General features: G+C 41.3%; 1 long non-coding RNA gene across 1 annotated transcript in view; it reads left to right on the top strand.

The window, feature by feature from the left end:
* The first annotated feature begins 4299 nt into the window (after nt 1–4299).
* Nucleotides 4300–13241, top strand: part of LOC122461102 — a 57249-nt gene continuing 48307 nt past the window's right edge. The window contains exon 1 of the long non-coding RNA XR_006282834.1: nt 4300–4452. This is a non-coding gene — a long non-coding RNA (uncharacterized LOC122461102). The remainder of the gene's footprint in view (nt 4453–13241) is intronic.

Genomic DNA, 13241 nt, shown 5'->3' with positions numbered 1-13241 from the left:
GTCTCACTAATTTTTAGTTTATAGGTGAGGCATTATTTTCTTTTGCTGTGTGCCCATAGGTCAAAATCCAGGCCTTTCTTCAAAAGTTCCTATAAATAGTGGCTTCAAATGAAATAGCTGGAGCAGGTTTCAGAATAGCAGCCATGTTAGTCTGTATTCGCAAAAAGAAAAGGAGTACTTGGGGCATCTTAGAGACTAACAAATTTATTTGAGCATAAGCTTTCGTGAGCTACAGCTCACTTCATCGGATGCATTCAGTGGAAAATACAGTGGGGAGATTTATATATACACACACAGAGAATGTGAAACAATGGGTATTACCATACACACTGTAAGGAGAGTGATCACTTAAGATAAGCTATTACAAGCAGGTAGGGAGGGTGGGCCTGCTGGTAATAGCTCATCTTAAGTGATCACTCTCCTTACAGTGTGTATGGTAATACCCATTGTTTCATGTTCTCTGTGTTTGTATATAAATCTCCCCACTGTACTTTCCACTGAATGCATCTGATGAAGTGAGCTGTAGCTCACGAAAGCTTAAGCTAAAGCAGGGTTACATATTGCTGACACATTCTACATATATGTCAAGCAGGTGATCTTGAAAACCCTAATTCATGTACACATAGAAGTCAATGAGACTACTTGACCATGCAAGGCCTATGTGTATGGGGGAGGTTTTGAAAACAGAGCCCCTATTTATGTGGGGGAAATGGTTACTCTTCCGCTTATGTTTTCTGTCTTTGTGGGATGGAGGTGGGGAGAAATGCAAAGACCAGCCTAATAGTGCGCTGCAACCCCTGAAACTAACCAACTCATTCAATGGCTTTCATAAATCATAAAATAAAAGACAGCACCAATAGTTAAATTTTCTTAAAAGTTAAGAAAGAGAAGATTTTGCATTTAATTAGTAAAAGTATTGAAATCAAGCTGACCCACCCTAAGAAATAGAGGTCAGACTATGTAGGATATAAATCACATGAGGCCTTCACCTACATTATTTTGTTTAATTAAAATCCATATTTGTGATGTTATTTACAGTTCGGTGCTGTGAAATCAATTACCGAGATGCATTTCAATTAAGACAGGTTAACGCTCAATCTAAGGCACTAAACCCATAGCATATAATTTCAGAGTAGTAATCATTGTAATGCTAATGGCTATTTGACATCTGTTCAGTGAAATTGGGCAATCCTTTTTGGTATCAATTTACTCACTAATCTTTTTTTTTTTTCTACTTCACAAAGGGTAGTGCTTCTGATCACAGCTGAGTGAAGCCTGGACAACAATAATGGAGTTTATTTTAGTTCATTCTTAATAGTGCTGCTTCCTGTGTTTTCTGATCAAATTTGACATGGATATAACTAACCCTTTAATGCTAAGAGAAGATACATTTTTTATTAAGTGTTTCTGTTCTTGCCAGTGACCTGGGTTCTATTCTGGCTTTGCCATTGACCTGCTGTGTGACCGTGGGCAAGTCACTTCAGCACTTGGTGCCATCCTTACTCTGCTTTGACTCCTAGGGTGTTCAATGAAAACATGCTGTCTTGTACCCTGTGACTTTTTGATTTTTACACAACATTAAGAATATGAGGAAACCAAATACACACACAACTACTACTACTACTTTGTTAGGGTCTGGTGGTTTCTGAGTAGTGTAGAGGTACAATGTCAATCAAATGTTGACCTCATCCAGACCCCTAAGGCCACACACACCTGTCACCCTAAGTCCCTCCTCTGGGTATTACTTCTGGGGCTAACAATGACAGGTGACCAGCAGCAAGGAGTGGAATGTGACCCTCTCTAAGAACTCTCTCACCTCTCCTACTGCCCATACCAATTGGAGTGTTTTTCAGCACCATAGGCCCTCCTGGAAAAGAAATGTGTAACAATCAACATAGATATAGCACAAGAGTCTAGGCCAGAATCCCAGTCTCTGGAGGTTAATGGTTGACCAGTCAGCACCACCACCCAAAAGCCTCATCACTGTGTGGAAGAGGCCATCTTGTTTCACAAATGTATTTTTCAGAAATTATGGAAATGCTAAGAGGAAACATGGCCTCCTTCTCTACCCACTTGAGAACCACAAAATGTGTTGTAGTGGCAAGGTTGCTTGGTCACCTGCAAGGAAAGCGACAGTTCTGGGGAGGAGGAAGGAGCTGCTGAAGGGAGCCCCTTCGCCTAGTTGTTAATGGATATGTCATAACCTGACCTCAAGACCCAAGCACTTGTGAGGCAAACTGATTCGCATGATGGCCACCTGGCATTTGCCCCCACAGAGAAAGATGACTACAGAACTTCAGAGTCACCAGTGGACAAGGAGAACAGAGAAGACGTTGCTTGAGTAAACGAACAAGAAGTAGTGGTCAAGGATGGGTGTAATGGGGTAGGAACTGATCTGATTTTGAATAAATCTGAAAATCTCTCAACAGCTAGATGCCTTTGTTCAGGGCTTCTGGGTCTTCTAGAACATTGCATCAAAGAGCAAAGATGAAGATGACTTGGGCTCAACTTGTTTTTGTTCAACATCTAGACAAACTGTTCAAGAGGACAGTGAGTGTGCAGAGTGTTATAGCCATATGGATTTAAGAATGGGCCTTGGCATAGAACTAACTAAGCCTCTGCCACATCATGAGAATAAAAGAGTTATGTGGTCTATTGCATGCATTTCTGTGTATCCTATCCTTAATCATTGTCTTGGGGAGAAGATTTTTGAAAATTGTGGGGGCTATGTTATACATGCACCAGGCCACTGCCATCATGACTTTGTCAATGGGACTTCGGAAGATATAAACGGCTAGCTGTGTGCTAACCTGCCTTTGGAAAGCTTATTAAACATTGTTATTGCCATAGGCTATGCAATTCAATGTCTGGGCTTATCCCAAGAAAACTTAAAAGAAGGGGGAGACCTTGGTAAATGCTGTGCAAAGCACTAGAGACCCTAACAGTGTTTTAAACAAAATTACTAAACTGAAGGATACCCATTTAACGCATTATATTGACTAGCTGATCTACACAAAAGTTACAGGACCCTGCTTAGGAAAAAACTATTTGTAAGAAATCTAAAAGGATTAAGTTAGAGAATGGAGAATGGCCAAATTTGATATAAAATATAATAAAACTTGATATCTGTAAATACAAATATCTGTTGAAAAGATCTTTGTTTCTGTTACAAAGTCTATGACTCTTAAATAAGATTTTTTTTTTTTTAATTCAGGGAGATGTAAGTCTTTTAAATAAAAATAGTTTGTGGGAATGTTGCTATTGTGTCTTTAAGAAAAGAGACCTATTTACAGCAAAAAGCTGAATGCATGTAATGCAGTGATGGGCAACAGCGAACCACAGCCACTGCGAGCTGTGGGCGGCTGTGCCTGCGGATGGTCAGTGTAAACAAACTGTCTCGTGACCTGCCAGCGGATTACGCTGATCGGCTGCATGCGGGCCGCAAGTTGCCCACACTGCTATAGTAGAATCCAGGGGAAATAAAACAAAAACATTGTTTAAAATAAAGCAAAAAAGGCCTATATATATTCTGTATAAACCATTGAGACATGCTTGAGTACAATACAGCTGACTCAACCCAAATGAACTAGATTGGTTTAAACATAACCTGTTTCAAAAATGGGGTTGTGTGGAACCATTGCCTTCACATGTAATCACACACCAGTGTTTCCTTAATGTTCCATCAAAGTTCGAGATTTTAGGTTGGAAAAATTATCAAGAATTAAGTTTGATGGCTCATCAACAAAAAGGCGGGTGGTGAGCTATGATTAATAATTTAAATGAAACCTCAGGAGTTTGTAGAATGCTATGGGTCAGCCTTTCTAGAAACTCAGTTACTAAAAGTTTAAAAATATATTTTCAAAAATAAACAATGGTCTAACCCAAAACTGAAACATTGCAAGGGTTCACAAACTGTCACCATATTTATAAAAGAATATGTTGTAAGAACAATCACACGTTTAAAAGCTATGGGTATTTGTGAGATGTTTACTATGGTGAAACTAAGTCCACTTTTATTTAAAAACAACCCAAAACTTTAAACACAAAAGGAACATGTTTAAAATAAAAACAACTAAGACCTTCATTGACATCTGCAAGTCCCTCAGTCAGGAGAGAGTACATTAATATTAAGTTTGTTGTGTATGATGATTTACTGCTTAAGACTGTGTGTGTGTATATATATATATAAAATTAACAAAAAGAAGCCGGGTTGTGTAGACAATTTAATTTGCACCTACAGATCACAAAAGGGAATGTCTGAGGAGGAGTGCATAAATTCCTAACATATATATTAAGAGCTGCAGTGATCAAATGAACCTGCTAACTACAGACATTGAGGTCCCTTTGAAACAAGAGGTAGCTTGGTATAAAAACCTAAGCTTTATTGAAGACTGTCTTTTTACAATGGAAACCATTTTGAACAGAATAGCTGCTGCTGGACTACAAGATGAGGTATGTTTCTTGTTTTATAACCGTGAAAACGTATTATACATTTTTACTCGTTTTACTAATAGCAGTATACATCTTTTATTGAAGTGTGGTCTTTTTAGTATGGAAACAGGAACTTCAAGCTGTATTTCACCAGGACAAGATAAAACCCCATTTTAACTATAGTTGTGTTTAATACTGTTTTTTAAAACTCTGCTATTAAATAGATTGTATGGGGGCGGGGGAGGGTGTTGTGCATTTGGGGAATAATACTAACTAAAATTTTGCTAAAAGAAAAGGAGTACTTGTGGCACCTTAGAGACTAACAAATTTATTAGAGCATAAGCTTTCGTGAGCTACAGCTCACTTCATCGGATGCATGAAGTGAGCTGTAGTTCACGAAAGCTTATGCTCTAATAAATTTGTTAGTCTCTAAGGTGCCACAAGTACTCCTTTTCTTTTTGCGAATACAGACTAACACGGCTGCTACTCTGAAACCTAAAATTTTGCTTGTTCTTTAGCCAGAAGGTCCAAATACTTGTTGCGAAAAAAAAGAATAATCATAATCCAGCACCCCTGTACATAGGTGCTGGAACTAGGGGTGCTGCCTCACCCCCGGCTTGAAGTGGTTTCCATCATATACAGGGTTTACAGTTTTGTTCAATGGCTCTCAGCATCCCCACTATACACGTTTTGATGCTGAATTTGTGTGTGTGTGTGTGATTTAGGGGCATATGCCATGTCTTATTTTTTTTCCTATGGGAAAATGTATGTGTGACTTATGAGAAGGGTACATAAATGTGTGGTTTTTAAAATTATTTTGTTGCAAACTATTTGGTTTTGGGTGTTTAAAACACTGGGGGGGGGGGGTTAATCTGTGCAGAATGTGTTTTGTGTGTGTGTGTTTTCAGCAAGCCTAGATGTGCCTGAGATTTTTTTTTTTTTTTTTTTTTTATATTTTTTACAAAATTCATTGCCATCTGCTCCTTTTGCACTAAGCTGTTAGAATGTAATTTTAAGATCTGGTCTAAAGATAGCACCTTGCTATGGTGATGTAAGAAAAACATGCAGTGATAGCTGCAGCTGACAGAGTGAGGGAGTCTTATAATTGTCTACTGAGAAACACTATGTCAGTGGCATTTTTGTATTAAAAATTAATAATGCTTCTAGGAAAAAACACACTGTTTGATGGGTGTCCATATAGTCAGAAAATGCTGTGGTCATGCTCTGTAAGGCACAAGGCAAGCCAGTGTTCCTTTGGCTGGTTCCGTGGGTGCATGTTGACCATCAAACCTAGGGGTCTCTGAGACAGCCTGCCCCCTGGGAATCAATCACAAGGGTACACATCTAAGAAATTCTCTTTTGTGAAAGGGTCCACTGATAAAACACATGCTAGCTGTACAGTGTCCATATTCACATGTAGTCAAATGGAACACTTTCCCTCTGATTTATTTCTGATTATTGTCAAAAACCGCATACACAAACACATTGATGTCTTTCAAAGCCTTTGCAAAAGGTATTTCTGCTCTTAGGTTCCCTGTTTTAATAAGGGAATAGTGATCGGTGCATACCTGGTCGGGAGACACGTCAAAGGCAAACAAGGTGTAACCCATCACAAATGATCAACGGAGAACAATCTTTCATACCTTTACCAGCCATCTGCACCAAATTCATATACTCTCACATGCAGTTTCCAGCCTCAAGGTCTGATTGCAGAGAATTAGCTGGTATCTGTTCATCATCCACATATAAGGCCACAAAATTAATATTGTAATGTTTAAAGTGAAAGGGGTTTACAGTGTAATTTCCACTGAAGGCAATATTATCCTCAAACCCAAGGACAAGCATTTTGGGGAGTTGCCCCAAGAATAGGTTCTCTGTGGAAATGCTAACCACTTTCATTTCACATGGTTCACAGGGGTATATAGCATTAGCAGTAAGCATTAATGATCTGGAGGACAGTGTGGATTGCACCCTCAGCAAGTTTGCAGATGACACTAAACTGGGAGGAGAGGTAGATACGCTGGAGGGCAGGGATAGGATACAGAGGGGCCTAGACAAATTAGAGGATTGGGCCAAAAGAAATCTGATGAGCTTCAACAAGAAGTGCAGAGTCCTTCATTTAGGATGGAAGAATCCCATGCACCGCTACAGACTAGGGACCGAATGGCTAGGCAACAGTTCTGCAGAAAAGGACTGAGGGGTTACAGTGGACGAGAAGCTGCATATGAGTCAACAGTGTGCCGTTGTTGCCAAGAAGGCCAATGGCATTTTGGGATGTATAAGTAGGGGCATTGCCAGCAGACGAGGGATGTGATCGTTCCCCTCTATTCGACATTGGTAAGGCCTCATCTGTAGTCCTGTGTCCAGTTTTGGGCCCCACACGACATGAAGGATGTAGAAAAATTGGAAAACGTCCAGCGGAGGGCAACACAAATGATTAGGGGACTGGAACACATGTCTTATGAGGAGAGGCTGAGGGAACTGGGATTGTTTAGTCTGCGGAAGAGAAGAATGAGGGGGGATTTGATAACTGCTTTCAACTATCTGAAAGGGGGTTCCAAAGAGGATGGATCTAGACTGTTCTCAGTGGTAGCAGATGATAGAACAAGGAGTAATGGTCTCAAGTTGCAGTGGGGGAGGTTTAGATTGGATATTAGGAAAAACTTTTTCACTACGGGGGTGGTGAAACACCGGAATGCGTTACCTAGGGAGGTGGTGGAATCTCTTTCCTTGGAAGTTTTTAAGGTCAGGCTTGGCAAAGCCCTGGCTGGGATGATTTGGTTGGGGATTGGTCCTGCTTTGAGCAGGGGGTTGGACTTGGATGACCTCCTGAGGTCCCTTCCAACCCTGATATTCTATGATTCTAAGGCCTCTGCGTACCAGCCATACTTCCTTTACAAAAAGAAAACATTGCTATAACTGATAGCTTAAAGCCTTTGGTTGCACCCATTAAGCAGAAAGTATCTTTACTGCATGTCAGTTTAATTTTCACATCCACACCATTTTCTTGAAAAAATAGGTTGCTGTGTAGATGACGCAACAGCTCTATCTTCCTGCTCTGGGTCATCAGGTTTGCTCACCTCACAAACCCATCCAGATCCATTGCTTCGTGTTGTCCAGGAGTGCTTTGTAAAACAGGCAGGTGGAAAATTGTGTGGCAAGGGTGGTGTTGCTGTAACTGGGCACCAGTTCTATAAAGGCCCTGTAAGGGTAACAATTGTTGCTTTGGCTTATGAGGCAGTCTCCCAGTGTGACGTCCTAATGACTCAAAATAGAGGCCATGGGATAATTCACCAGACCCATCTAGTCCCCCTGTTGAAGGCCGTTCCATCTTCTTTTACAAACTTGCAACAAATGTACAACAGTGTGTTGTTTAAATCCATATAATCTATGCCATTCACTGCTATAAAATATCAAGGTGGTCATCCTCCATAATGGCTAATAGAGGCACTATGTCGATGTAGATGCTTTTCTTGATGCTGGTCTGGGTAGGGGCTATTTGGAACAAGCCTAATTTAGACTCGGTGCATTCTTCAGACCTGCAGTGAATAACAGCCATATTGATTGAAATGTCTTTTACCAGGTGATGAGTGTCTCCTATTTGTCTCAGACTTCCTCTTGGTCTTTCACTTATGGCTGGCCCTGTGTGACAAAGCCTGTTTTTTTTAAAGGATTTGGGGGGGGGACCTGTGCATTTCAGCTATTATGCATTTCTTTTTTTTAAGTTTCCTACGTTTAATATACATCAGCCTTGATCCCTCATGTGTAGCTAGGTTGCCCACCTTCTCCAGCTTGGGAGACATGGCCAACCATGTCTCTGGATATGTTTTAAGCAGATGTTTTCATGTGGGATTTAATAATTTCTAGCCCTTTCCTCAAAAGCGATATAGCTTCTCAAAAGAGGCTATGGAATATTCTGTCAATGCCAGCCCCATATATCATGGAGGCTTTATGATATCCAGAAGAGGCACATCCAGCCTAGGCTTTGTAGTAGTTTCTGAAGACAGGAGGTTCCCCGTAATTTTGGGGGGGTCATCATAGCATGTTGCTTTTTAAAAACCCTGCTCTCTCTGGGAGTGCAGGTGGTGTCTGTTCTGGTCTGTCCTTACTGCAGTGGTCATGGTGTCAATTGTAGTGTTTACTGACAGGGGCTTAATGCAGTTTATCGTATGTAATGGTGACAGACTTGTTCCTTCTTCAGATGGAGATGCAGCATAACAGGGTATAGAAAAGTCCTTCACAAACTGATGTGTGCTGAGAAGAGAATTTTTTGATACTGCGATTGGGGCCCCAACCCAAAATATTAGCTAGCTCACCTTTTTATTCATAGATACTAAGGTCAGAAGGGACCATTCTGGTCACCTAGTTTGACCTCCGTCACAACGCAGGCCACAGAATCTCACCCACCCACTCCTATGAAAAACCTCACCCATGTCTGAGCTATTGAAGTCCTTAAATCATGGTTTAAAGACTTCAAGAAGTAGAGAATCCTCCCTCAAGTGACCCGTGCCCCATGCTACAGAGGAAGGCGAAAAACCTCCAGGGCCTCTTCCAATCTGCGCTGGAGGAAAATTCCTTCCCGACCCCAAATATGGCGATCAGCTAAACCTTGAGCATATGGGCAAGATTCACCAGCCAGATACTACAGAAAATTCTTTCCTGAGTAACTCAGAACCCATCCATCTAATATCCCATCTCAGGGGATTCGGCCTATTTACCCTGAATATTTAAAGATCAATTAATTACCAAAATCACATTATCCCATCATACCTTCTCCTCCATAAACTTATCGAGTAGAATCTTAAAACCAGATAGATCTTTTGCCCCCACTGCTTCCCTTGGAAGGCTATTCCAAAACTTCACTCCTCTGATGGTTAGAAACCTTTGTCTAATTTCAAGTCTAAACTTCCTGGTGGCCAATTTATACCCATTTGTTCTTGTGTCCACATTGGTGCTGAGCTTAAATAATTCCTCTCCCTCTCCTGTATTTATCCCTCTGATATATTTATAGAAAGCAATCATATCTCCCCTCAACCTTCTTTTAGTTAGGCTAAACAAGCCAAGCTCCTTAAGTCTCCTTTCATAAGACAAGTTTTCCATTCCTCGGATCATCCTAGTAGCCCTTCTCTGTACCTGCTCCAGTTTGAATTCATCCTTTTTAAACATGGGAGACCAGAACTGCACACTGTATTCCAGGTGAGGTCTCACCAGTGCCTTGTATAATGGTACTAAAACCTCCTTATCCCTACTGGAAATGCCTCTCCTGATGCATCCCAAAACCGCATTAGCTTTTTTCACAGCCATATCACATAGTCATCCTATGATCAACCAATACTCCAAGGTCCTTTTCCTCTTCCGTTACTTCTAATTGATGCGTCCCCAGCTTATAACTAAAATTCTTGTTGTTAATCCCCAAATGCATAACCTTACACTTCTCACTATTAAATTTCATCCTATTACTATTACTCCAGTTTACAAGGTCATCCAGATCCTCCTGTATAATATCCCGATCCTTCTCTGAATTGGCAATACCTCCCAGCTTTGTATCATCTGCAAACTTTATTAGCACACTCCCACTTTTTGTGCCAAGGTCAGTAATCAAATGATTAAATAAGATTGGCACCAAAACTGATCCTTGAGGAACTCCACTGGTAACCTCCCTCCAGCCTGACAGTTCGCCTTTCTGTAGGACCCGTTGTAGTCTCCCCTTTAACTAATTCCTTATCCACCTTTTGACGTTCATATTGATCCCCATCTTCTCCAATTTAACTAATAATTCCCCATGTGGCACAGTATCAAAAGCCTTACTGAAATCTAGGTAAATTAGATCCACTGCATTTCCTTTATCTAAAAAATCTGTCACTTTCTCAAAGAAGAAGATCAGGTTGGTTTGGCACGATATACCTTTTGTAAAACCATGTTGTATTTTTTCCCATTTACCATTGACTTCAATGTCCTTAACTAATTTCTCCTTCAAAATTTTTTCCGGGACCTTGCATACTACAGATGTCAAACTAACTGGCCTGTAGTTACCCAGATCACTTTTTTTCCCTTTCTTAAAAATAGGAACTATATTAGCAATTCTCCAATCATTTAGTACTACTTCTGAGTTTACAGATTCATTAAAAATTCTTGCTAATGGGCTTGCAATTTCATGTGCCAATTCCTTTATATTCTTGGATGAAGATTATCTGGGTCCCCCAATTTAGTCCCATTAAGCTGTTTCTACCTCAGATATAGTAATATCTACCTCCATATCCTCATTCCCATTTATCATGCTACCATTATCCCTAAGATCCTCTTTAGCCTTATTAAAGACTGAGGCAAAGTATTTGTTTAGATATTGGGCCATGCCTAGATTATCTTTAACCTCCACTCCATCCTCAGTATTTAGCGGCCCCACTTCTTCTTTCTTAGTTTTCTTCTAATTTATATGGCTATAGAACCTTTTACTATTGGTTTTAATTCCCTTTGCAAGGCCCAACTCTACTCGACTTTTAGCCTGTCTCACTTTTTCCCTAAATGTTCTAACCTCAATAAGGTAGCTTTCCTTGCTGATCCCTCCCATCTTCCACTCCCTGTATGCTTTCTGCTTCTTCTTAATCACCTGTCTAAGATGCTTGCTCATCCAGCTTGGTCTACAACTCCTTCCTATGAATTTTTTCCCCTTTCTTGGGATACGGGCTTCCAATAGCTTCTGTGGACTGGTCTACTAGGCAGACTCCCTCCTCAGGCCCTACGTTACCAGCACTCCCAGCTATCTTTGAGACACCACTGACTTCCTGAGGAAACTACAATCCATTGGTGATCTTCCTAAAAACACCATCCTAGTCACTATGGATTTAGAAGCCCTCTACACCAACATTCCACACAAAGATGGACTACAAGCCATCAGGAACAGTATCCCCGATAATGTCACTGCTAACCTGGTGGCTGAACTTTGTGACTTTGTCCTCACCCATAACTATTTCACATTTGGGGACAATGTATACCTTCAAAACAGCGGCACTGCAATGGGTACCCGCATGGCCCCACAGTATGCCAACATTTTTATGGCTGACTTAGAACAACGCTTCCTCAGCGCTCGTCTCCTAATGCCCGTACTCTACTTGCACTACATTGATGACATCTTCATCATCTGGACCCATGGAAAAGAAGCCCTTGAGGAATTCCACCATGATTTCAACAATTTCCATCCCACCATCAACCTCAGCCTGGCCCAGTCCACACAAGAGATCCACTTCCTGGACACTACGGTGCTAATAAGCGATGGTCACATAAACATCACCCTATACTGGAAACCTACTGACCGCTATTCCTACCTACATGCCTCTAGCTTTCATCCAGATCATACCACACGATCCATTGTCTACAGCCAAGCTCTACGATATAACCGCATTTGCTCCAACCCCTCAGACAGAGACAAACACCTACAAGATCTCTATCATGCATTCCTACAACTACAATACCCACCTGCTGAAGTGAAGAAACAGATTGACAGAGCCAGAAGACTACCCAGAAGTCACCTACTACAGGCAGGCCCAACAAAGAAAATAACAGAACGCCACTCGCCATCAGCTTCAGCCCCCAACTAAAACCTCTCCAACGCATCATCAAGGATCTACAACCTATCCTGAAGGACGACCCATCACTCTCACAGATCTTGGGAGACAGGCCAGTTCTTGCTTATAGATAGTCCCCCAACCTGAAGCAAATACTCACCAGCAACCACACACCACACAACAGAACCACTAACCCAGGAACCTATCCTTGCAACAAAGCCCGTTGCCAACTGTGTCCACATATCTATTCAGGGGACACCATCATAGGGCCTAATCACATCAGCCACACTGTCAGAGGCTTGTTCACCTGCGCATCTACCAATGTGATATATGCCATCATGTGCCAGCAATGCCCCTCTGCCATGTACATTGGTCAAAGTGGACAGTCTCTACGTAAAAAAATAAATGGACACAAATCAGACGTCAAGAATTATAACATTCAAAAACCGGTTGGAGAACACTTCAATCTCTCTGGTCACTCGATCACAGACCTGAGGGTGGCTATCCTTCAACAAAAAAGCTTCAAAAACAGACTCCAACGAGAGACTGCTGAATTGGAATTAATTTGCAAACTGGATACAATTAACTTAGGCTTGAATAGAGACTGGGAATGGATGAGTCATTACACAAAGTAAAACTATTTCCCCATGTTATTTCTCCCCTCCCACCCCATCCCCCACTGTTCCTCAGATGTTCTTGTTAACTGCTGGAAATACCCTACCTTGCTTGTCACCATGAAAGGGTTTCCTCCTTTTTCCCTCCCTGCTGCTGGTGATGGCTCATCTTAAGTGATCACTCTCCTTACAGTGTGTATGATAAAACCCATTGTTTCATGTTCTCTGTGTGTGTATATAAATCTCCCCTCTGTATTTTCCACCAAATGCATCCGATGAAGTGAGCTGTAGCTCACGAAAGCTTATGCTCAAATAAATTTGTTAGTCTCTAAGGTGCCACAAGTACTCCTTTTCTTTTTGCGAATACAGACTAACAGGGCTGCTACCCTACAGCCAGTATAACCTATTAGACTGGTATCCACACTGCCCTCACTCCTTATATACATTCTCCTACCCACGGCTGTATCCTTTCTTACTTCATCTTCTTCCCTCTCAATGCTAAAATCTGGCGTGGAGATTACTTGGACATCTCCCAACCATCTCCCCCAGATTCCTAGTTTAAAGCTCTCTTTATCAGTTGTGCCAGCCTCCATCCTAGAAGTCTATTTCCTTCCCTACTCAGATGAAGTTCATC

The sequence above is a fragment of the Dermochelys coriacea genome, chromosome 7 (genome assembly GCF_009764565.3).
Source record: "Dermochelys coriacea isolate rDerCor1 chromosome 7, rDerCor1.pri.v4, whole genome shotgun sequence".
Classification (NCBI taxonomy): Eukaryota; Metazoa; Chordata; order Testudines; family Dermochelyidae; genus Dermochelys; species Dermochelys coriacea.
The sequence above is the reverse complement of the archived record's forward strand: the minus strand, read 5'-3'. Positions and strand labels throughout refer to the sequence as shown.